At 37.1% G+C, this 27884-nt stretch overlaps 1 pseudogene; it reads right to left on the bottom strand.

Moving 5' to 3' along the window:
• The window catches only part of LOC148019269 (uncharacterized), a 55207-nt pseudogene extending 28333 nt beyond the window's left edge, over positions 1 to 26874 (bottom strand).
• Positions 26875 to 27884: the final 1010 nt, after the last annotated feature.

Raw genomic sequence — 27884 nt, 5'->3', positions numbered from 1 at the left:
GATGAAGAACTCTGAATGATGATGATGATAATACACAAGTGCCCAAAAGAATACATTGAAGTTCTCCAAAATATACTCCACCATAAGATAAATCTTGCACTTTAGCTTTCACTTTGCTTTGATCTTCTTTGACTTTAGTCTTTACAAAATACTATTAAAATTATCCCCCTTCAAAATGAGTGCTAGTCCCATGGCACTCATGTCAACGATAGATGTGGAATGCTTGGAATAGTCAATGAAGTAGCTCAAAAGAAGGAATGGTTCTTATGGAGGAGTAATACATGAGGCTAATGAAGAACTCTACATGATGATACCATTTTCTTTCAAACTCACTTTGACCTTTTGCTTTCTTGGCTAATGTTGCAACTTTCTCCCTACTTGCTTAACATTTCCCAGGATGGAATATAGGAATCAAGTGATGAGACTTTGATATTTTGCTTTCTTGGTTAATGTTGCAACTTTATCTCTACTTGCTTAATAGTGCCCAAGGTGGAATATAAGAATCAAGCGATGCTTCTCTTGCTTTACCTTAGTCATTTTCTTCATGACTTCTCCCAACATGGCTATTAGATAGCACCAACAAATTTGTGATTGCTCTAACCATGTCAAAGGCCTTTCTAAGAGCTTCTCATCCTCAGTAGTTTGAATTCCAATGTCAGCATGAGCATGTGCATGAGTGAGCAAAGTCAACAGTCTCATCTAGTTCCTTGGAACTCATAACCTTGGATTGATCCTTTTGTTGCCCCATATTTTTAAAAGCCTCCATGAGAGATCTCTTAATTGGCTTTAAATCCTTTGACATTTTCTTGGCTATCCCTTGTGGATTCATTTTTTGGGATTGAGCAACTACACTAGGATGTTTCTGCTAGATTTTCAATTTGAGCTTGGATGACATAGATTCTTTGTTTTTGGGAGACTCTAGCTATTTCAAAGGACCAACAACAACTAAGTGTTATTGCTTGTCAACACTTAAGAGCTCTATCTTCTCCTTATTTGGATGACTGACTATTTTGGTATGAGCAACATCATAGGGAGTGGTTGATTTCTTTCTTGCACTTAACTCAATGACTTCTTAAACACTATTACTTCCTCATGTGAAATTGCAACTACCTCAAGCAGTTCCTTTTGCAAACTTGTGGATGTTGGTGTCACAAGAACTAGCTTTTGTCAACCATTAACTTGTTTGTAATCAAATCCTCAATCAGCTTGGTCCTTGACTTAGATCTACATTTAGGTCTCTTTCTTGTTCCCTTGGATTTCAATGGGACTTGGGCTAAGGGTAGTGGAGATTGCGGGAATCCATTGTAGTATTGTGCTAGATTTCCATCGACATGTGCAAGGATATGCTCTAGACTTCCTCTTTCTTCTAAGAGAAAGTGCTCTTTTTGACAACTAGAGAAGTTATTGTAGTGTTTCTAATAGCTTTAGTCCTTCTTTGGTTTCGAGGTGGATTCTTGATATCTAGTTCCCTCTTGTCCCCATGTGCCAGTAACAACTCCTTCAAAATTCTCTAGCCATCCTCACTAAGTTTTTGGTTTGACTCTAAGGCATGTTTTTTGCTTGTCCTTGGAGAAGAGACAAGGTTCCCTTTATAAAAGTAGTGACAGTGTCAACTTTGAGTAAGTAGAGGTGTATTTGGTGTGCCTCACAGTCCACAATGCATTTGATTGCACACTTGAAAGGTCTTCCAAGAAAGACTTCCTTGCCCATATCTTTTCGATTTGAAAGCACATAGAAAATGATTGTTAGGCTCTCAATCTCTATAGTAAGAAGAATCTTGTATCATCCTAGGAGGGAATATGGTGATCCTCCATATGGTCTGATGGCTACATTGGTTAGGATAAGTTCAAGTTGTTCATACATCATAAGTTAGAATGTTGTCATCAAAAGCTTCGTCAATGAGAGCCTTAATGATAAGCTCTTGCTTGGCAATAAGCTTGACCCTAAGATACATAGGAGATATTAGCTCTTCATCTTCCAAGTTAGTGTTGGTGGCTTTGACCTTTTAGATATTAGGCTCCATAGACTACACGTGGGTACTATAGGATACCTTTTGTGCTAGACAATCATGATACATGTGAATGATGCCACGCTCAAGGCATCTTATGTCAACCTTTGTGAATGCGTCTATCCCCATTCGTTCTGCTAGCTCTAGCCTAGGATCTCGAGTTGCTAGCTTAGACATATTTGCAATGGATAGATGGATGAGAAGGTCTCTCTTTGTTATTTATTCCTAAGATTTTAGGATGACTTGCTATGGCATGCCAATAGAGTGATGGGCTTCTATTGGCTAGTAAACACATCTACAACTCTTCTTGCAAAGTCAAGTTTGTGTGTAGTTTTTTTTGTGTGTTTCTATTCTTTTGACTCTTTGGAATGATGTGAATTCAACTTGGTACACTCTACAACTTGGTCAATAGTTTCTCTCTCATTAGGCCCTTGTGCAAGTGACTGGTGGACTTTATCTCTTCGTGGCAACTTGGATGATTTTTCCCTTCAACTTGTAGTGGGTCTTAAGGTTAGATGGAGTTTTCCTAATGTGTGTGTGGCCTAGGTGTGCAATGTGTGCTAGGTCCTTGTGATGTGACAAAGTGTTCTTCACTTCTTTAGCTTAGTATTCTACCAACTCCTTGTTGAGTTCTTAAAGAATTGTGACAATTACTTGCAATACTTGATTTCAAAACATATAAGTTCTACAAGGCACTTTGCAGCACTTGATTTTTTTTTTAAAACATGCAAGAGTGCGTAGTGAAAAATAAGACTTTCTTCCTTTTCAAAAGCAAGGTGCACTTGTGTAAGCAATACCACATGTATCATAGTCAACGAGAGATCAATGTGTCAAGACTAGTCATATACCACACATGGGCAAGATATCTAGATACAATGAGATACAATTGATGTTGTGGAAGGACAAATAAGTGCATGCATGGAATTGGGTGTGTGTGGGAGTGAACTTAGGGTGGGGTTGATCAACTAGGGGAACTTTGCCCATCTCCCGATGATCTGGAGCCTGAAGTTTGCTTGCAAGTGCTAGTACCCTCTTTAAGAACTAAGATATTGACTTGAAATTGATGTACGAGATGTATTTTCTGATGTACAGATGTATTCTTGGTTGCAATTTTATGGAAAAATACTATTGAGGATGTATTTGTAGACATGAGGATACATATGTAGTCAATGGCAATGAATACAATGCTTGGAATGTATGGGAGATGCCTATGCATGGGGAATTATACTAAGAGATGCTTATGACATGCTCAATTTTGGAATAAGGTTGCAAATGGTGAATTTGGATGATTGGGAAATGTATTATGCCATGTGGGATGACCCTTCAGTCATGCATTGACAAGTTGATCCCTTGCAACCCCTTTCTTGACCCCCATAAGGTGTTGTAAGCAATTTGCTTGCATTTACAAAAGTATACCTACTCCTAGGGTGCAGTCTTAAAGAGTGACTATAGCTCCTACTAAGGGCCTTGATCAAATTTGGAGCTCTATTTGGACTCTACAAGATACTTACAGGTCAAAACAGGCCTCCTATAGGTGTAGACAAGGTGCTGGACTGCACAGTACAATATCACTTTTCCTATTACGGATTTTTTTGTCTAAATTCTGGGAGCACATGATTATGCTCAATTAAAACAGGGAATCCTTGGCTTCCATTTAAAAAAAAGGAAGGTCAATTGAAGCTTTCTGGCTTAGGTTACAGGCAAAACAGTGATAGGTGGTCTGGCGGGACTACACCTAACAATGGTAGAAAATAGGGGAAAAACCAAGGCCAATGAAGATGTTCAGCAACAAATCAAGGATGAATGAGAACCAAGGACTAAGAACAACCCTGATATGGATTAAAGGAGTATTCTCATGACATTGGAAGCCTCAGTGCCCTTAATGACACTCTATGTAGGCATGAGACAAGGCATAATCAAAGACATGATGATATTTTTAGAAAGACATGAGGATGCACTTGCTTGCATAGCAACAAACAAAAAAAATCATGCTGAGTTGATGAAGATAATGTGTCAAATGAGAGCCACCATGGACACATTTAATGCCAATTTCTCTAAGTGGTTGGAGATTCAACTAAAGGGAAAAGAGCAAGAAGATTGGCCACATGTACATGCTAAAAGAGCCACCTTCCCATCAGTTAATGCAAATTCTCAAGGCATTTTAGGAAGAATGGGCATTCCCAAGCTTTGAGCTTGACGAGCCTTCTCAGAGGCAAGAGGACCCATTGGGGAATGCATCACGGGGAAATTCTTAGCTTCCATCAGTCCCCATGCCTTCAACAAGGTTTCAATAGTGTTTTGGTAGGAATCACTCTCATAACAGTACCACTTTTGGCACTCAAAGTGATCAATTTCAACTGGGACAGTTTGGACAGCCACTCCTCATGAACGAGAGTTGAGAGATAATATTATCTTATCCAAATTTAATGGCTAATCCTCTTCCCCAACTGAATTGGAAGAATGGCTTTCAAAGCTTGAAGACTACTTTGATATTTTGCCAAGAAATGATAGCCAAAAGATCCACTTTGCCACGATCCACTTGGAAGGATTTATTCATATGTGGTGGTAGTATATTAAGAGGGAGAATAAGCAAGTTCATACTTGGGATGCATTTAAAGCCACTTATGGTTCAAGTTTTTGTGTCTCTGCAGATAAAGAGAAGCTTGCTCAGCGTGGTACAGCTTAGAGCAATGTTGCTTGACAGTTCAGGACTACACAAATCAATTTCTTAATCTCATGATGTATGTCAAGTCCATAAGTGATGATGCAAAGCTGCATAAGTATACATATGGCTTGGATCATCAGTTATCAAGCTGATGTTTCAGCGCAGTTACCTTCCGATTTGTTCAAGGCTATTGAATTAGCTGAAAGGTACTCCCATAAGTATCGTAGGGATACTTCGGTTCAATCATAGTATGGACAGCAAAGAGGCTTGTCTCAGCCATCTTTTGGGCATCCTAAAGGAACTACACAATCCAATTTTGGACAACAAAGAGCTGCTATAAAGTAGGGCCTATTTGGGGCTAGTTATGGTGTTGAAAATATATCATCTAGCACCCCTAGAGTTCCCACATATCCCACCTTCAATGCCTCAAGGCAAACTAGTAATTTCAAGGTAGTAAACAATGGCATTCTTGAGAATAAACAAGGGGACAACAAGAACAAGAATGTTTTAGCCTTTGGTGGTCAATGATCCATTTGGATGGATTTGTTCAAAGAAAGGAAAGAAAAAGGACTTTGTTTCAAGTGTCAGGAAAAGTACACAACTGAACATGCTTCCAAATGTGCTTATAGAAATGCAAAGGCAAGAGTCAAAAGTATGTTGGTCTTTGAAGACTCAGAGGATGACCATGAGGAAGTAAGTACCTTTGTAATCACTGCTGAAAATTATGAGACTAATGAAGAAATGGGGCATGAAGAGTTCTTTGACCCTACAAACACCTTTCCTTTTGACCTCGAGTGGTCATGTATGTGTAGATATGGGTGACAAGAATGACTCACATGTTGCTACCACTATTTGTACTATCTCCCTGGATGCTTGGAGGATCAAAGAGTCCTAATATTCTTCATCTTCAAGGAAAGATTCATGGGAAAGACGTATTTATCTTGGTAGAAAGTGGTAGCACACACAATTTCATAAATAGAGTAGCCATGCATAGACTAAAATGTTTTTCCACTGATTTACAACAAATACAAAGGGTGCAAGTTGCCAATGGGAGTGAAGAAATTAGTACTCAAATATGCCCAGCTATATATATTTAGCTTGCTGAAAATTTTGGGTAGAATGTTGTCTTAATTGCACTTGACATGGGGCCAATAGACATCGTGTTGGGTTGTGATTGGCGAGCACCTCTATACTCAGCCTTTGTATACTGAATAAAGTAATTATAGGTTGCTTTTTGTTGCTCCATGTAACTACTACACTACCAAGGGAAAACATGAATGTAATGGTAGATCTTTTGCCAGCCCCAATCTGTATCTATGTATCCAAACACATGTATATCCTTACCTGCATCATTAAAAAATCCACAATGCAAAGTGGACTTCACATATCTCGATATGTGTCTAACTACATCCAAATGAGGCTCTTTAGGCATCTACATAAACTAATTGACAAGGCCAACAACATAACTCAAGTCTGGCCTTCTAATAGTTATGTAAATCAAATTCCTTACTATCTCTTGAACATAGTAGGGTCTTCTATCTCATCCCCAACATCAGCACTCAACTTCACATTTTTCTCCAATGACACTGAAAGAGACTTACATACTATCATAGAGAAAGTACCTTAGCTCACCCACCTTCATCTCAAACTTCTTCTTCAAAAGGTTCTTAATTTCAACAATCCCACTGTCACTATCACATGTAATAATCAAGTCATCCACATAGATGACTATGATGACCAAACCTACATCTCCCTTTCTCACATAAAGTGTACGATGAGAATCAAAAACATAAAAGGAAAAGTTGACAAGATACTCTCCAATCTTGTTAGACCATGTGAGATGCTATGGCATCAAAAGTTATTGGGTGATTTGGATGTGTAGGGAGATAGTCCACTTGTCATTTACTATGATAGCATGAGTAGCATATAGTTAGCTAGGAACCCAATGTCCCATGCTAGGACAAAATACATTGAGGTGCATTACCATTTTATGAGAGAGAAGGTATTTGCAGGAGAGATTGACTTAGTATATGTTAGCACACAAGACCAGATAGCTAACATTTTCACAAAGCAATTGGGTGCAAAGAAGCTTCAAAAATTTCAAAGCTTACTTGGAGTTGTAGAGATATAGTTGAGCTTAAGGGGAGTGTTGAGAGGGCAAACTCAACACATGTGGACATTGATGATGGACCATCTAGTTAGATGGATTCATATGCCTACACTTAGCACATTGGTAATCATTATGATCCTCACATGGTCACTAACTTATCATTTATTATATTTGGTTGTTACACCTACTATAACTGGTATAGTTATAGTGTCAGTCAATTAGTATAGTCAGCTATACACTATTTGACTTAGTAGGCTACTTTTCTTTATATTGTTTCTTATCTATACTTTGTGTAAATTGTATTATGTGTAAAAAAGAAGCAGAAGAAACTAGCAAGAAAAATTTATGGCCTCCATCTCTCTTCTTGTGTTCTTGAGTGAGCTTACTTTTGTGTGTATGGTGTGTGTTTGGCATAGTAGCTCAAGCAAGTCCCCCACCATGCGATTCATGACACAATTATGTCACCAAATAGAGACATTAAATACCAAGATGACATGTAGTGTCCAAGTGGTTCCAAAAGTTTGTGAAAGTGAAGTCTTTGGGAATGTTTGACTAAACCATCAACTAAGGCAAATGCTGAATCAAAATAAAGGCCATCCAAACATAAAATTTGAGACTTCAAGCATCATAATCCTTCTTTAAGATAAGCTCAAGCCTCCCTCATATTTTCTAAAGAAAAATAACTTTTTATTGTGTACTTGTCTTTGTTTCATTACAAAGTATCCTATCAAAGAATATTCTTTTGAAGATGAACTCCGTTCTCAATTACACATTATTTGAGAAGAAAATGCATAATTTGAACTTGCCATGCAATCATACAAACAATGCCACATATGAAAAAAATGTATGCACTGGTAAAATTAGTCCCTAGCCTATCTACAAGTGCCCATGCATCATGCAAAATACAAATACATTTCCTTGATTAAATCACGATTTTTAACCTCGGCTCTCATCACTCATTGGAAAATAGAAATATTACACTATGCTCCACCCACCCAAATCTCACAAACTCTCATGAATATAATGGTCCTCAAGATGTTGACCAAGTAAACAACCCATCTCACAGCTGGAGGAGTTCTTCACGACCCTCAAACTTACCCAACCAGATTTCCCACTTAGCCTTCAATTCCTAATTCAATGATGAATATCCCAACCCTCATGTGTACTAAGAACAGTGCGTGCAGGCACAATAAAAGGTGCTCACTCAAGTATATGTACATCCAAGATTTACTCATATAGTTACCATGGGCATCATGCCATGCTAGTGCTCAACGATGGTGCAATAAGTGTATCAATCCAACACATGCCATGGAAGTAATTGAAGAATTCAAGAGACGACCCCCAAGCGCACTGCATCCAATAAGTGCAACATGAAGTGCTTGTGAACCCTTAATTCCTGTGATGTGCAAAGATATCAGCAAGAAAGTATACATGGTTCAAGATGTCCAATGGCCTAATAACGAAATTGACCTTTGATCTATTCAAGAAAACACCAATCTTGACCAAGGCAATCAAGCTATCAAGCATAATAAATAAAAAATAATGATAAAAACAAATCCTACTCTAGATAAACATAAAAAAGTCAGCTTCAAAAAATCAACAAATCATGCAAATAACTAAGCATTAAAAAATCCTACTAATAAAATAAAAATCTAGGGGTTTTCAATGTACTTGAAAATGCATGACAATGTTGTGGCCTAGAAACCCACCACACTATTCCAGGCTATTAAGCTAGTAGAGAAGTATGCTCAAAAGTACAAGAAGGACATCCCTATGCAGGTTTCTTTTGGACAACAAACAACTATTGGTAAATAGGGGAACTTTGGTGGCAATTATGGTGAGTGCACTACTTCATTTGGCAATCCCAAAGTCCCTACATACCCTACATTTAATATTTCAAGAGGAAAAAGTGCTTCCAAGCTAGCAATCAGCCATAAAGTTGAGCCTAAACAAGGTGATAATAGACCCAAAAATAATTCAGCAAACAGTGACATGTTTATACTTATGGATCTTTTTAGAGAGCACAAAGAGAAGGGTCTATATTTTGAATGTGTTGAAAAGTATATGACTGATCATGCACCTAAGTGCACTTACAAGAATGCTAAAGGAAAGAATTAAAACATGATAATACTTGCAAATATTGATGAGGAAGTCATTGAAGAACGAACTGTGAGTGCACAAGCTGAACTTGAAGAGCATGATGAGGATCTTGAGCCAGATTAGTCTAATGAGCTATCTGATGGATTTTAATTTGACCTTGATGGGCATGTTCCATTTGATCCGGGTGGGAAAATTTTCATATTACTGCCACTACCCCTTTTTCTATTTTCATGGATTCTTGGATAGGTTCTAGATGCCATAATACACTTCATATGAAGGGTATCGTAAAGAATGTGTTTATCCTGATAGATAGTGGTAGTACACATAATTTTGTGAATAAGTCAGTTGTGGATAGGTTGCATTGTTTTTCCATTGATTTAAAATAGCTCATGAGAGTTTATGTAGCCAATGGCGAAGAAGAAATCAACACCCAAATGTATCCACAGTTTTCCATATAGTTGGTTAAAAATTATGAAGTAAATGTGAACTTAATTACTTTGAAAATGAGACCTATAGATGTAGTACTTTGGTGTGATTAGATGATGACCTAAGGGAGGATTGCCATGGATTTATTATAGTTATACATGGAGTTTTCCATTGATGGATATCCTATCCATTTACAAGGAATCCCTAATAAAGCAACTTTTTAGCTTATCATCATTAAGCAGTTCAAGGAGTATAGAAGGCACTCTCAGATTTTTGCTCTACACCTGGATAAAGAGGTTGAGATCAATCCAATGATTTAGTTGACCATCCAATATTAAAAGCTTTACTTGAGGAGTATAGGGACTTATTTAAGATACCTATGCCATTGCCTTCCAAGAGAGCAATGGATCACCCTATAGATTTAGAGCCACATTCCAAGCCAATCAATGAGCCATCCTATAGATTGTCTAAATATGAGTGAAAAGAAGTAACCAAGAAAATTGAGGAGCTTCTAGAGATGGGGTTCATTGAGTCTAGTTTTTCACTGTATGCTTCAATAGTCTTATTTTAATGAAGAAGAAAAATGGATCCTTTAGGATGTATATTGACTACATGGATCCAAACAAGATCATAGTGAAGAATATGTATCCGATTCCAATAGCATATTATTTGCATGATGAGCTTAAGGGGGCTAAGTTACTTATCAAGACTTGAGATTAGGATATTATCACATCCGCATGTGAAAGGGTGATGAGGCTAAAATAGCCTTTAGAACTGATCATAGGTTGTAGCCATTCCTCTTTAACTTTGTTCTTGTGTTCTTTGATGACATATTGATTTATAGCAAGATATCGGAGGACCATTTCTCACATATGAGGAAGGTTTTTTATGTGTTGTGGCACCATAGGCTCTTTGTTAAGGAGAAAAAGTGTCATTCATGGAGACAAATACGGAGTACTTAGGCCACATTGTTAGTGGTAAAGAGATACATACTAATCCTAAGAAGGTGTAGTGCATCAAAGATTGGCCGACACCTACCACTACTACTTCACTCATAGGATTTCTTGGTCTATCATCATTCCATCATAGGTTTATTAAGCAAATTTCTGCAACTATAGGAGCTCCCTTAACTCACAAGTTGAAGAATGAGAACTTTTTTTGGGATGTTCTTGCAACTTGGAGCTTCAACCAATTAAACAAACTTTTTACTTTTGCTCCTATTTTGGTATGCTTAGATGTCTCTAGAGAGTTTACCATGTAATGTGATGCTAGTGGCCATGGCATAGGGGCTTTATTGTTATAGGAGCATGGATTTATTACCTTTTAGAGTCATAAGCTCACGGATAAAGAGATACCTATGAATGTCTATGACCATCACAAGGAGGAATGCACCTATTGCGGCTAGTTAAAAGAGTTTGTGGGTGTGCGATAGATGGAGTGCCTAAGCTAATCCACCACTTGGAAGGCATGATCCAGTCTATACCATCAATACCAGAGGAGACAAGCATCCTTTCAAAAATTCCTACAAACTTGGAACTTGAGATGGAGGCAATAATTGATGCAATGATACCCATGGATGCCGAGACATCTGATCCGCTAAGAGAGGAATCATCCATACCATTATATGATGGGTGCCAAGTATCTCGCCTGAAGATGCTGCTTGCACTCCTAAGTGTGTAAGAAAAATACAGGTGGAGTGATGCGAGTATGATTGAGTTGTTCAGGTACATTCTACGTATACTTTATTGATTTCTTTTGGGCATCATTATAAAAAACAATTGTACTTTTTCAAGGTGTTTTATGATTTCTTTTCAAGTTACTAAAGTATCATATATTACCACTTAGAAATACCATGCCTGAGTTTGGTGATGATGTGTGACATGTTTTACGAAAGCTTGGCATGGACTACAATAGCATCCATGCGTGTGTCAATGATTGCATGATGTTTCGAGGAGAGTATGAGACTATGGAAACATGTTCAAAGTGTGGTGCTCATAGGTATCGACAACAAGTCTTGCAAGGGCAAACGATCCCTCAGAAATTTCTTAGACACTTTCCACTTAATATCCCTTGTATACGTCACATGTTTTGTACATCGGACATGGCGAGCTTGACAACATGGCCTGCACATAATAGATCCACAGATGAAGTCTAATGAATATTAGTGAATTCACATGCATGGAGCCACATTGACTCTACCTTCCGAGGCTTTGCACGAGAGCCAAGGAGTCTTCAGCTCGGTCTTGCTATGGATGGCATGAACCCGGTCTCTACTTAACTTCTTACAATGTGTGGCATGTAGTCCTTATTAACTACAAGATCCCACCATGGCTTTCTATGAAGAAAGGACACCTGATCCTTAGCTTGCTTGATACAAAGTCAAGAATATGGATGTCTATCTCCATCCATTAGTCGATGAGCTTAAGATTTTGTGGGAGGAGGGGGTAACCGTGGAAGATACGAGCAAGTGCGATGGTCGACGATCCACCAATATACGAGCCATTCTCATGTGGACCATGCATGACTTTCTGGGATTCGGGGAGTGCTCAGGTAAGTAGGCTTCCATTCTCGTTGGTCATATCTATCATATCTCGTTCAAGTTTGTGTTCACTAAATAGGGGTGTTGGGATAGGTCTCGTTACCTCAAGTTATCATGCATGTCCATGGTGTGGGCCATAGTTAGACTCCCGAAGGTCATAAACCATGAAGAAGATGGTATATCAAGAACATACCTCTTTCTTGTCGAAGGGTCATGAACTGAGGAAAGGTTTTCTTGGACGACCTCTAGCACAAATGAATGCCCAAAGTTGGTACGAGTTGAAAATGTTCCACATGAAGTCACATCCAAATAGAATGCGATGGTTCTTAGTTTTCTACGAGTTGTCGTATTGGACCCACTCAACCACTTGTTGGATCCCATGCATATTTTCAAGAATGTGGGCAGCTTACTATGGGACCACATCATAGGAAAGAGAGACAATGCAGGGGCATGAATGGATTTGAAGAGGCGCTTTGGCCACAGTCGAGTGTTGATGGTCACTTGCAACTACCTCACTCCTTAGGTTTTGTCCACTAAAGAAGAGCACATTGTGAAGAAAATTATCAAGTCTATCCGCACTCTGATGGGTATGATACGTTCTCTCAGATCCTCTTTTTCTAAAGATGGCTAACTATTAGGGCTAAAATCCCATGATTGGCATAAGATATGTTATGTTTGTACTTGCCTCGATTATAAGTGCCCTGCGTATTTTGCTATTTGGAGTCTAGTTGGTGTTCGTAATGCTTCTTGATTTGTGATAGTTTGTACTACCGATCGTGATGAAAGGATGCTTCACTCCAGAAATATGCGGGGTGATCTACATGTTATCAAATTTAGTACAATGGATCTCACAAAAGGAGATCAAGACATCCTCTATTGAAATCGCAAGGTGGGTAGCAGTGGAGATGGTCTGTATCTTTGAGAAGTACTTGCCCACCAGCATGCTCATGATACAAACCCACCTCCTGGTGTATCTTTAGATGAAGTGGAGACAGTGGGACCTATCCATACGCGATGGATGTTCTTTTTGGAGCACTTCATAAAAACCCTGAAAGGCTTTGTGTGACAATGAGCTTATTGGCCAGAAGGTAGCATGACTAAAGGTTGGTTGGTGTCCCAAGCATTAGTGCATATTTCACAGTGTAGCTACCAATGGTCGATTCAGACAACAATATGCTATGGTCGGTGAAGGACAATGATAGACTAACTTGAGATGTGGTGGTTGGAAATGGAGTAGAAAAAAGGATGGATGCTATAATGGAGACGAAAGTGAATTATTTTTGTGTGTTGCACCATGCATCCATGGAGACATGGCTCGCTAGGTACGAGCAAGCCAAGAAAGATCGAGAAGAGGCACGATTGGAATTTTGACGCAGTACGTGCTATCGACCGATTCGATATCCTAAGGGCATGGAGAAGATGCCGTAGTTTATGTGTATATGATGGTTACATGGAGTTTTGATGGCAGCCTTTCCTGAAGGGGTGGAGGTCTCTACTAAGAAGTGGGAATTCTTGAGGGGATGTAGTTCAAAGGTGACCACATGTTTTATAAGTTGTCATATCTAGATTTTATATGTGATTTTGAACATGTAATTTTCTATCCAAACCCACGACAACCTTGATGGTGGTATGTTATTTCTTCAACTCCCCGAAGTGCAAGAGTTATGATGAAAGCAATGTTCCCAGTGTAGATGAGAACAGTATACAGATGGAGGGTTCGATATTGCAAGGCGTGGAGGTCGAAAATGGCTTGGAGCATGTAGAGGAGGCAAAATCAGATAACGATGACGGAAAGATAGGAGACCAAGAATTCTTTGAGAACGAGGTGGACTCATCCTTTTGTGGTGAACTATCTATCAACCTTCCAATGTATGCGGAGTTGTACTAGGAGATTGACATGGGATCATAGGCTACATCATACTTGTAGCATCCACCTACTCAATTCGTTGATGCATCACTTATAAGGGTACTCTAGAATATGTATTTTAAGTAACGTCATTTTTTTCAGAGTTATATTACCGTGCTTTGCTTGAATCTTTACATTGATTATGCTAACATCACTTTCTGTCTATACAGGTGACCTTTGACGATATTTGGAGAGCACGATGAGTCGAGGGATGAGGGACGAGGAGTTGTAGGAGATATTCACACGTATGTTTCCAGATCAGATTTAGAGATATGACGACTAGGAGCTATCTCAGACACCACCAAGCTGTTCTGTTAGATCTATTTCGGCACGCTCTGATACTTTGGTTTCCAGTAGACAAGATCGATGCTCTAGATGGACGGAGGGAGTGGTTTTGGGGGGGGGGATGCTATGGAGACGTGGATCCGGTGGTCGTAGGTGGAAGAGGACACATCTTAGACATATCCCAGTGGGGTATGGATACCTTGTAAATGATAAGACAGGAGCCATGATCATGAATGATGAGGAGAGGAGGGTGATGTCTGATATGAGAGAGTTGTGCCAACAAGTTTTTCGACACAACAGCTTGGACCATTGGAAGAATATACTCGAGGGGAGCAAGGACTACATAATAGCATCCTTGCATGAGGAGTTTGCGGTACCCACTACGGGCGACAGAGAGGTTTTCCACAGGCTAGATGGAGTGCATGTGTGCGTACATGTAGCACAGACGACCGGACGCATGCAAGAGTGGTGCCTCAAAGATCAACTGGCTAGATGCAAATGACTCGTGGAAACTCAGGGAGGAGGCTACAGATTCTCTAGGACATTGAAGATAATAGTGCGAGGCAGCGAGGGCACAACTGGAGGTAGGGGTGGTCCATCCTCTTGGGAATGGCGGCCATAGGACTTATTTGGAGGACTTTGTAAGTTTTTATTTTGTTCTTCTCACTTTCTTCTTGCAATATCGCTTGTACTGACAATCGTGTTTGTAACAGTTGTATTTTATTTTCTTTGCAGCACTCCATTACAAACGGCGATCCCACCATCCTAGAGACTCGATATGCAAAGAGACATGGTCTCACTACATTGATTGATAGATTGTATGCATGCAGTGGCTCAATAAGTCACTCATCTTTCTTATCTGTAGTTACTATTTTTATTAAAATGCATTATGTATGGTGGATTAATGTGTAGTTTTTTTTTTTTTTGCAGACTGCGTTCAATGCTCCTTTGTGTCAGGACAAGCTTTCGGATGGCGAGGATCTATAGCTTGTGCTTGGATTCGTGGAGCACACATCCTCTTCCTTTTTGGTCCTGTGATTTATGCAAGCATCTTCTATGTACTATGTTATTATTATCCTTTGTATCTTGCCATGATTCCATGAGTTTTTATCAGTGATCTTGTATTTATTTATGTATTAGTCTTGTGGATTCAAGTACATTTTGCGCTCATATTGATGAAAAGTGCACACTTAACATGTAATCCATTTGTAGAATATAAATATAGCACATAGCGTTACATGTGCCACAATTTTTTTTCTATGTAACCATCGCTATTAGCATCCCCTATTTGCATCAATAGCGTCGGTATTTGTGTCGCAAATATCGATATCCATACCGACGCCAATAGCGACGGTTTCATGGAGACACTAATATCGACGCATTAAGCGATGACGGGGGCAATTTTTTTAATGAACATTTTTGTCGCTTTGAACGTTGGTATGAGACTTGTATCTTGTAGTGAAAAAATAAATTTGCTTTGGAGGTTGAAGTTGTTTTTCTATAATATATCTCAAAATATTACTTTGACAAACACTAGCAAAAAAGTAGTTTATTAAATATCATTTAAAAAAAGAAAATATTAGTTGAAATATGGTCCAAAAACACTACTATAAATGATGGATTGATAAATGGAATAGATAAAAATCTTAAAACTATAAATGTTTATAAAATACCAAAATAATATGAATATACTTTTATGATAAAATAATTAAAATTTTGACTATAAAAATAAAAATATATAGACATAAAAAATAGACACCAATTTCTAAATTTTATAAAGGACTTTGGATCAATAATAATACTTAATACATATTTATAAGAAACCAATTTCCAATCAAACTATGTGCAAGAAGAACAATACACTAATCACAAGATCTTAAACTAAATAAGCTTGCATTTGATTATGCTCATTAAAGGACGTGATATTTTACATACAACATTGTCGCAAATACAAGATTCAAAAGTCTAATTTTACTATACAAAATTAAAAATAAAATTTTTAACTATTTTATTACCTGCAAAATGAGTATGTTACACACAACACAAAAATAGAATCTTTTAATTTCCAATTTTACTATACAAAATATAGACCTAAATTATATTGTCTAAAGATAAGTTCATTCGATAAAGACAAACACATTATTAATCATAGTTTTTACTTAAAAACTAATAATTTAGTTATTTAAAAACTAAAAAATCATATAAATAATAAATTTTTTTAAAAAATAATTAAAATGATATTGATATAATACTATTATAGAAAAATATAATTGTTAACTTTTTGAGATTTAGAATCAACATGATGTAAATTTGGTATACATAATTATACACATAATAAATAATTATATCTATAAATAATAAACATATATTAAAAACCAACATTTTTTTGTTAATTTTATATAAAACTCTTTAACATTACCTTTGGAATGATCTTAATATCGATGTTATCTTATTTAGAGATTTAAATATAATATTTGAATAAAATAATAGTAATATAATATTAACTAAATTAATTAGAAAATATAACTTAGGAAATGGATCATAGTCACTTTCCCCTTCCCCTAAAGGGATATGAGATGCTCATAATGTTTCCTAGGTTTTGTTTTTTTCTCTCCTTCATTATTTTCCCTTTGTTTATCTTTCTTCCTCTTTCCTCTCCAGCTTTACTAGTCTCAGGTTCATCTTTTTCTATATTTCTCCTCCTTTTGGTTGTTGGCATCACATCTACAGTTTTATTTTCCTCACCCTTTTTTTCAATAAGGACACAATTTGTGGCAGCCTTTCCTTTTTCTTCTTCTGTTAGTTATGGTGTTTGAGAATATGTATGGTCTTTTATTTCTATACCATAATTATTTTGTCAATTGGGAAGATTTTGAGGCAAACAATATATACCCCCTCCTACTCTTGGTGGATACGCACAATTTGTGCTTATGTGGCCAATCTCCCCACATGAATAATAGATTGACGGTTGTTTAAAATATCCTCTTTCCTTTCCTCTTCTTCCTCCTCTCATATTTTGTTGATTAGTTTGTCCCATCAATCCCCCATTACCTCTTCCTAAAGGCTTGCTTCTCAAAGCTCCTAACCTCATGTTTTTCATTTGTTTAGACGTTTTATTCTCAATCGTTAGAGCTATTTGAACATTTTATCTTGCTAAAAGCTGAATATTTTGTCCATCTCCTTACTAGTTTTGATCTCTATTTTCATTGTTAGATGTTCTATATGGTTCTCTCTTTTTCATTTCCTCAAAATTTCTTTCTTTTTCTATGGCAATCATCAATGCTTCCTCAAAGGTGTTCTATGGCAATCATCAATGCTTCTCAAAGGTGTTCTATGTTTTGGCCCTCTTTTTTCTGGCAAGTTTCCATTTTTCATCAAAGGTCTTGGGAAGTTTTGGTTTCTTCAAATCGATCAAGAAACACCTGTTTGGTAGTTCATATTCCATATGAACATGGGAATTTCTCAATTTGAGAGTCTTTTCATCATCCTCAAACCAATTTCTACATTTATCCAACAACTCAATTTTCAAAATGTAAAGTTTCAAGGTTGAGTCAGTTATTCACGCAATGATACATCCAAGCTCTAATTTTCCAAGAAATCATTGAGGATCCTCTCCTTTCGTATTGTGAAATTTTGGAAAAGGACCGGCCATTGGAAAAACAGTCTCAACAATTCAACAAATCTCAAATAAAGTCAATTTTTCGATACTCCTCAATGAGGGCACAAAAAAATCTATTTTGTGAGTGATGATCGAGGAGAGACAACAAGGAGTATCGATAAATGATAGACTTTATTTGAATACTACATTGAACAAGAGATTTGGACAAAAAACACTAGCACATCTAAACTTTAAGCTAATGCACGGGGGATTCACTAATAGTAATAAGGAGACATCACCTACGTGCAAGAAATATATGAAAATACCCCTTATTTATGGGACCTTACCTTATAAAATGTACCTTTCTTCCCTTAAATAACCCCCCTCCCTTACACTCACGTGGTATCATATGATAAACCCTAGTGGACCCCCCGGGCTTCTAGGGAAGGGTTACAAAACCATTAGCCTTCAAATGAATTGCAACAAGTTTTATGACCTTTTAATATCTTTAAAAATATGAGAGGACTTGTTATAGGGCCTCATAAATGAAAAGTAAGTTGCACAACTATTGAGATTTAAGTTTTGTTTAAAAAAGAAAATAAGTGTACAAAGTTTGTCATTACTTGACAATGACATTACAAGCTTACATCAATGAGATTTGGTATATGAGAACATGAATATCATGACCATCAATGTAAAAAATACAACTAATACGAGATTGTATATTATTACCATTACTATATGTTAAAAACAAAATTTGGTGTGGCTTGAAATTGAAAAAATAATAATAAACTAGGTAAAAATGTGCAATTGGTCTCGTTGAGCTTAGTTGATGTTCAATGAGAAATATGGTTGTCAACATGGAAGCAGATGCATGAATCAAATTAGTGTATACAATTTTAAGGTATCTCATCTCGTTGGCATTTTTTAACAACTAGTTCACATCAAATGGATATGTTTAAAGGTTTGCATTGGATTGAAAAGAAGTCACAGTTTAATGAACTAGTCTATATAAAATATACATTTCTAGAGGTTTGTGTTGGATTCAAAGTACATATAGTTTAATGAAGCTAAGAAGCTGCAAGCACGTTCCCTTTCCATAGCATATCTTGTTCTCTTCCTGAGTAGTACTTTTCAAAAGATAAAACAAACAAACAAGAATCTTAATACTCAAAGTTTACATGGACTAGTTTTGAGCCTAGAAAAATGTGTTAGGATCATGAGCAACTATCCAGATGTATATATCTTAAATACTTACATAGATATCCTTTCCTTACTTTTCCTTCATTGAACATGGAGCCACATGACAACGTAGACTAATAACTAATTATATTACATACATAGACAAATTACCTAATATTAATAGCTTATTATGCAGGCTAATAATAATAATAATTTTTACATAACATTGACTAATTACTTGATGGTAACACTTTAGTGTGACAATGACTAATCACATAATAGTTCATTAATTTGTTGTTTGTAAACTAAATTAGTATATCAACTCATTACACTTATTAAATTAATAAAAATAAATAACTAGTTCAATTATAGTTATTCTTACATTAATTCCCTTATGAAATACCTAATTATGTAGTAAAGTAATCTATTGATAATTATGTTATTATTAATTTTATAATGCACAAAAGTAATAAATAAATTTATAATAATACAAATAAATGTAAATAGATAATTACCAATTACATAATAATAGTGATTAGGCATAGCTATTATTATGTAGATTAATAATAAATCATTAGCTTACATAATAACTACTAAAAATAATCATCATGTAACCACTAATTACATCATAATAACTAACATGATATATTTGTTATTATGTAACATTATAATAACTAGTTAAATTACGTGATAATTAATTATAAAATATATTAACACAAATAAAATTAATTACTGTTACATAGATTAATCATAATTCATTAGCTTACATACATCTTCTAAATCTTATCTTATTTCATATATTAACCAAAGTTGTCAACAGGTTTCATGTTTGCAATTTAAACGATGAACTATTTAGAAATCAAAAGAAAAAAAAAAGGAGAATTCGTAGCCATCATAAAGTTATATGAGTCCTGGAAATCCTTAGGGCTTCATAAAAAGACTAAATTTGTACTCCTTATAAAATCATTTGTCCCAAAAATAATTATGGCTTTCATAAAAAGATACTGAATGAGCAATGAGCTATTGTCATTAGTTTTTCCAAAGGTTATTACAATCTTGCTTGACAACAATGAACACTTTTCATTCTAAGAATCTCCTTAGTAACACTTTGGAAGTAGAATCCTTAACTTATTCGGAATGTTGCATCCAAATACAACAAATCAATACTTCCAACATGCATAGTTACATTGTGTGATAACTAGCATACCAAAAGTTTGGAAAATAAGTTAGGCAAGTTAATGATAAATTATAATGTGGGTTGAACATAAGGGATTTTTAAAATACATTTTTTACACATTTCTTACATACAGAAGGGTCCCATATAAAGGGGTTACTTACAAATTGAATAGAAAAGGGTTATGTTTTATTAAGAAAAAAATCACAAATAAGGATATTTATAAATAGGCACCCTTGAGAGCACATAATATAGATGGTATACATATAGTGAATTACTTGGGGAAATAAGAAGCAAATTAGTCTAACCTACACGACGCTACTTATGTCAACAAATTTCACTTCTAGAACATTGAAAGAATGAAGAAGAAAATTTGGGTAACAACCTACATGATTGCTACTAGCATTAATAACTTTCACTTCTAGAACATTATAAGCATTGAGTCAAAATCCTACATTTGAATTGTACTTAATAGAGAAGAGTGTGCCAAGTATCGTGGCATCCTTACATTCAAACCTATAGTTAAGCACCACTTAATAGAGAAGAGTGTGCCAAGTACCATGGCATCCTTACATCCAAACCTATAGTTAAGCACCACCTTCAATTTCATGTTATGTAAGAAGCTAGGAAGAATAAGGATTTAGTGTGCAAATAATATTAATGTTATGCCATGTCACACTAACATTGGTATAAAGGAGAGGACATGTAATTTTTCTCATCTTTTTGACACATTAATACATTATTGTCCTTCTCTCCCATCTTGTTCACAACTTCTATTATGGCTTCTTTCTCTTTCTTGTCTTTCTCTCTCTAATTCTAGTATTTCTCTCTCCTCGTCACTCTCTTTCTCTCTCTTCCTACAGTCTTTCTCTCTCTTCTGCACTCTCTCTTTCTCCTCTTTCTCCCTCTAGTCCACTTCTTGACAAGTGGTATCAGAGCTTTGGTCTTTGGTCCATTTTTCTTCTATTTTCAGTCCTATTTTTCTCCATCAAAATCAATTTCAAACAAGTACTAGATAAGACAGTGACTAGTTGAGGGTTGCAAACCATCTACAGTTAGTAAGAGACTACATCTGGAGATTTTCAAGGTTAGATATGGTGGCAGGAGGCTAAAGTAGTAGGTCATCATCAAAATTTCATGCAATTTGGAGGTAACTAGGGTAAAGGGGAGTTAACTGTGCTTAGTTTGGAAACAAACTGTGGTTACTTTGAAAAGAGGGGGTTCTCTTTCCCCTTTCTTGGATTTTCTTGTAGGTTTCATGGAAGTCTACCATCAACATGTGTTCGTATCTCTCAAATCCTTGATCTTCTTGGTCAAGCACCATATGGAATAGCTCCTCTGCTTCAAGATCTACAAGTTGACAAAGATTAGCTCAGCAATGTAGCTAGGAACAGCCCCAAAAATTGCAGCGTAATTTTTTGGCTGATTTCAACTTGTTCTTTGCATCATATGCTTTAGCTCCAACCACTAGCACTCTCTTTGATTATTGGCAAGTGAAAATTATCAGTGATCCTTGAAGATTGAACTCTACTTATGAACTTTGATCCTTCCTGTAAACCTTAGATGAACAGTCCATGGTCGCCATGAAAGCTTCAGTCCAAGCTTCCATTTCTCAAGAATTTCTTGAAGATTCTTGATCAATCTAGCCCATGGGATCAAGGCAGTAAGGATTCTTCAACAAATTGCAAAGATTTCAGCTCGTGGAGGATGTTGGAGCTCATATTGAAGGTTTATTTTGGGGCTTTCAATCAAGAGGCTTGAATCTTTAGTATATTCAAGTGTTCAAGCAAGCTCGGGGCATTGATTCTTCATAGAATTAATCATATTGGAGCACATATGTACTGATTTCATGGATATTTCAAGATTTATGGTGGATTCATGGTGGATTATGGGGAATTCTTCCATTAATGGATTGAAGCTGACATCTACCATCCTCTTCAAGCTTAGTTAAGGTATTTCTCTTGCTTAATCTTTGAAATGTCTCAATAATCCACTTGCTAATGCTTTTTCCACTTGTTGATGAGAGATTATTGATCAATTAATTCTCTGAATTGATCAATAGATCAGAGATTAGTATTATTTTTAATAATCTCAGCCATTTCATTGAATTTCAGCATTGATTCAATCATAATCTTATCATAGGCATCATTTTCCAAGTTTGATGCATAACCTTGATTTGTATGGTTACTTCCTCCCACTCACATTCGGATAATCTGTAAGGTGGCTTATTGATTGTCTTTGAGTTGGGCTTCAAATCAATAGGGTGATCTACTGCTCTCTTGGGAGACAATGATGTAGAAACGTCAAACAAATCCCTATACTCCTCAAGAAGAGCTGTCAAGGCTGGATGACTTGCTGAATTATTGGGCTGATCTCCCATCTCTTTATTCAAATGCAAAACAAATATTTGTGAATGCCTCTCATACTCCCTTTTGAGTTGTTGAATAGTGATAAGCTAAAAGTCTGATCTATTAGGAATTCCATGTAAATGGATGAGCTGTCCATTGAAGATAAACTCCATGTACTACTGTGAGAAATCCACAATGATTTTGCCTAATGTCATCAACCAATCACAATCAAGTACAATGTCTATAGGCCCCATTTCCAAAGTAATCAGGTTTACTTTTGCTTCAAAATTTTTAGCCAGCTGTAAAGAAACCTATGGGCATATTTGTGTATTGATTTCTTCTTCACCATTGGCCACTTGGACTCTAATGGGCTACTGCAAATCAGTGGGAATACAATTCAGCTTGTCCATAATGGACTTATTCACAAAACTATGTGCATTGCCACTATCTATCAGAATGAACACTGGATTTCCATGAATGCTACCCTTTATACGAAGTGTATTAGGGCTCTTAGAACCTGTCCAAGCATCCATGGAAATGGAAAAACTAGTGGCAAAAAGTGGCTCATGATAAGTCCCACCTAGGTCAAAAGAAATACTCCCACCTGGATCAAAAGGAAAAGAGTCGACTGGATCATAAAAATACTCTTGCTCAACTTCTTCCTCAAGATCATCATTTTCGGCATTAGGTTTGATTGCATTAGCTTCATCAATCTCATCTTCAAGATCATCAAAGACTAACATACTTTGAAGCTTGGGTTTGACATTTTTGTATACACACTTTGTGGCATGATCAGGTGTATACTTTTCCCCACACTTGAAACATAAGCATTTTTCCTTTCTTTCTTTGTAGAGATCCATAGGGATAGACTTAGGACTCATGTTGGCTGAAATGGATTTAGGCTGGTTATCTCCTTGTTTGAAGTCAACTCTAGGACTGCTTGCTATCTTGAAAGCATTGAATGGTGGATAAGTTGGTACTCTTAAGCCCCCATTTGGCACAAGATTGCTACCATAAATGTTACCAACTTGCCCCTGTTTCAAAACAGTCCTTGACTATCCAAAACCATGCTGAAATGAATATTATCTTTTATATTTCCTTCCATAGTGCTCCTCAAGCTCAATAGCCTTAAAGAGAGAAGTAGGGTTTTGTGCCATGACATCAGCTGATAAAGATGGCTCTAAACCATACATGTACTTGTGGAGCTTAGTCTCATCACTAATGCTCTCTACATACATGGTGAGGTTGAGAAATTGGTTAGTGTACTCTCTTACACTTAGGCCTCTTTGCTCCAAGCCATACCATCTCCATGCCAATTTCTCTTTTTCAAGAGGGGAGACAAATACTTGAGCCATAATTGCCTTGAAAGCTTCCCAATTCTCTACAGGTATGTTTTCCCTTTTTATATACCTCCACCAAGTATGCACAAATCCCTCCAAATGCAAGGAATTAAAATGAATCTTTATGTCGTCAGTTTTGGAAAATATGTCAAAGTAAGATTCCATCTTAGAGGTCCACTCCCCTCTAAATCAGATGGTGAAGATGATTGACCATTGAACTTGGCTAAAATGATATTGTCTTTCAACTCTCTTTCATGGAATGGTTGTTATCTCAAAATAGATTGATCATGAGTGCCATGCATTGAAACCCCAAATTGAGATGGAAATCTCCCAATAGGTGGCTGAGAGCCACTATGCAATCTTCTCGTTGGTAGAGGATCCCTAGGAAGTTGAGTATTTAGCCCAAAAGCTTGAGAGTCGGCTCCATTCAAACTGCCCAAATAGTCATCATGCCTTTGTGAAGTCTCACCTACCTCATATTGGCTATTTAGGATACCTCTTCATCCAATAATTCCATGACCTTGACCATTTTGGTTAGGTGAATGAAGTGGGACTGAAGGCTCACTGTTTGAATAAGCTTTCTCATTTGCTTCTTTAGATCCCATTTGCATTTGCATTTGCATTTGCATCCATTGGGAGAATTGAGCCATTATTTGAGCACTAGATTCCACCAACTTGTCAATAGAAGCCTTTTTTTTGAGTCATTTAATTCACTAATTTCTCAATAGAAGACTTCGTTTGATCAGTAGATAAAACCATCTGCTCCACTCTTGATAATAGGTCCATATGACGTTGTTGATGCCTTTGTTCATTTATACACAAGGTATTATTGAGTGCACTGATTTTTGCATGTTGTTGAGGCTCTTTAGGGCTCTCTTGGGATATATTATTCAACATAGAATCTCTAATTTACTGAGCATAATCATCTTGGACCTTTTTTTTTACCTTTACGCCCTGCCATAATAATGCAGTCCTGCAATATTCCCTATCAGAAAAATGGCTATAACTTGGGCTAGGGAGCTCCGATTCCAAAAAAATTAGTTCAAATTGAAGCCAAGAATTCCCTCTTTGAGACGAGCTATAGCACACTATAACAAGTTTAGGACAGAAATTTTTGCAACTCAATATTTGAGTCTGAGATGCCTAGGCCTACACCTTGTTTTAACTAGTGAATGCCCTATTTCCACCTTGTAAGGTAAAATAGTAACCCCAAATGGCTACCAAACTTTGCAGAAGGCTGAGTAGGATATGTGGGTACCCTTTAGTACCTGCACTTGTACTTAATTTAATGAAGTTTGTACCTATAAGGTCCTGCAAATGCCCTGCAATGTCCTGTAAAGTCCATGTTTTACGCTATTTTTCTCCTAAAGGTACTTGAGCCTTTGGAAACTCTTCAATATTCAATTCTCCACTCGCTCTACTTGTGTGAGGGATAAAACGGCATGACAAGCTCCCTACATGGGCTCCGCATCACCGGGAGGTGGGCAACGTTCCCCTTGGGTCGGTTGGTTGCACCCCTTCGGGATCTTCGATAGTGAGGAAGGGTCACCTCTCTTTGTCCCACTATCTCCCCTGAAATCCACCTTTTTCCTCGGTGGGTGTATCAACATGGTGATAGCATTCTATTCTAATCAACCAACATGAAATGCATTTCTGAAATATTCATTCAGCCTCTTTCATGAGATCCAATTGGATGAATTCTTGAAAATTTGGATAAGATGAGGCTCCTACCGATGCAAAGCAATGACTCACTGCTTGCTAGTACTTACCCTTTTACAATTTTCAACTCATCACCATTCAGTAACTCAAAAGGGAGTACAAGAGGCGTTCACAAATATTTGTTTTGCATTTGAATAAAGAAATGGAAGATCAACCCAATAATTTAGCAAGTCATCCACCCTTCACAGCTCTTCTTGAGGAGTATAGGGATTTGTTTGAGGTGCCTACTTCATTGCCTCCCAAGAGAGTAGTAGATCACCTTATTGAATTGGAGCCCAACTTAAAGACAATGAATAATCCACCTTACAGATAATCCAAATGTGAGCGGGCGGAAGTAGCCAAGCAATTCAAGGAACTTCTTGAGATGGGATTCATAGAACCAAGTTGTTCACCTTATGCATCCCCTCTTTTGTTAGTAAAAAAGAAAGATGGATCTTTCAGGATGTGCATTGACTACACGGATCTTAATAAGATCACAGTGAAAAGCAAGTATCCAATACCCAGGATTGATGATTTGCTTGATGAGCTCAAGGGGGCTCGATTCTTTATGAAGATTGATTTGAGCTTAGGGTATCATCAGATTCGCATGAGAGAGGGTGATGAAATCAAGACTACTTTTAGGACTAATCGTGGGATCTATCATTTCTTAGTGATGCCATTTGGGCTTTCAAATGCTCCAACTACCTTCCAGAGCCTGATGAATAAGATTTTGCAGCCTTTCCCCTTTCAATTTGTCTTAGTCTTCTTTGATGACATTTTGATTTACAACAAGACTCTACAGGATCATTTATCACATGTAAGGAGGGTTTTCGATGTATTGAGACATCACAGGCTTTTTGCTAAGGAGAAGAAATGTTCTTTCATATAGATTGAAGTGAAATACTTCGGACATATTGTCAGTGAGAAAGGGATACATGCTGACCCTAAGAAGGTGCAATGTATAAAAGATTGGTCAACGCCTACCACTACTACTCTTAGAGGATTTCTTCGTCTATCTTCATTCTATCGTCGATTCATCAAGCATTATGCAGCTATTACAGCTCCTTTGATTGACAAGTTGAAGAAGGAAGCTTTCTTTTGGGATGCTCTTGTAGATGGTAGCTTCAACCAATTAAAGGAACTCCTTACTTTTTCTCCTAGCCCAAATTTCTCGAAAGAATTTACCATACAGTGTGATGCCAGTGGCAGAGGCATTGGGGTTGTTTTATTACAAGAGCATGGAGTGATTGCCTTTGTGGAAGGGCAATAAGCGAGCTTTTTGGGCGAGCCTTTAAGTGAGCTTTAATGAGAAACCTCCATTTCTTGTTCCATATATTCCACTTATTCCTCCTATTCTCTTGTGCACATATCAAACACTACTACTGCCCCTACTGCCACCACCATCTCCACCACCACCACCACCACCTCTATTGCTGCCTCCACCACTGTTGTCACTACCACCTCCACCACTTCCACCACTATGGTCCCCTCCCATGTTTCTCCCCCCATGTTAATTACCTCAAGTACAGCTCTCTCTCTCTCTCTCTCTCTCTCTCTCTCTCTCTCTCTCTCTCTCTCTCTCCAAATTCTCACTTCTCCCTCTCTTGCACTCACCTTCTCTCTTGCTTTCTCTCCTTGTGTCGCTCACAAATACATCTACACCCTCTCTCTCTCTCTCTCTCCTTTCCTCCTCTCTCTCTTTCTTTCTCTCTCTCTCTCCTTTCCCCTCTCTCTTACTCTCAAATAGAGCAAGTAAATAAAGCAACTAATTAATATTAGATCACATAGCACTAGACCAAGTAAGAAACTCCTCTCTTTCTCCCCCTCTTACACACACACACACACACACACACTCTCTCTCTCTCTCTCTCTCTCTCTCTCTCTCCTTGTGCGCTCACAAAGACACACACACACACACACACTCTCTCTCTCTCTCTCTCTCTCTCTCTCTCTCTCTCTCTCTCTCTCTCACAAAGAGCAATCTCTCTCTCTCCCCCCCTCTCTCTAAATTAGTAACTTCTCTCTCTCTCTCTCTCCCCCTCTTAATTTTGCAAGGGTCATCCATCCGTTTTTTACAAGCCTCTTATTTTTACAAGGGTCAAGGGTTTGTATGAAGTAAATTGTCTTTAACACTTTTAGATGTTAATATTAGGACAAAAATAATATCACATTGTTATCCCACATGCATATATACATTCACGTACCTCTCACTTTTATGTGCATGATTTGATATTATATCCTGATAAATCACTTCCATTTTACACACATAAGCGAAACTACATTGCACATGTTTTCACTACTTTCAATTGAGCATTATTGTGTGGACTTACTACAAGAGGATAGGGCATCAAATAGTTTGTTACACTTACTGCAATAACGTGCAATATCTATTGTTTTTCACTTTGTTTGAATAGTTAATATCAAGACAACAATATTACCTCATTGTTACTCAATTTATTGTATATATATACGTTCGCATGCATGCATGTTTCTACACTCAACCCT

The sequence above is a fragment of the Lygodium microphyllum genome, chromosome 20 (genome assembly GCF_053477565.2).
Source record: "Lygodium microphyllum isolate KBCC chromosome 20, Lygodium_microphyllum_v1.1.10, whole genome shotgun sequence".
In the NCBI taxonomy this organism is placed as follows: domain Eukaryota; kingdom Viridiplantae; phylum Streptophyta; class Polypodiopsida; order Schizaeales; family Lygodiaceae; genus Lygodium; species Lygodium microphyllum.
This window is presented reverse-complemented; position numbering and strand designations above follow the sequence as displayed.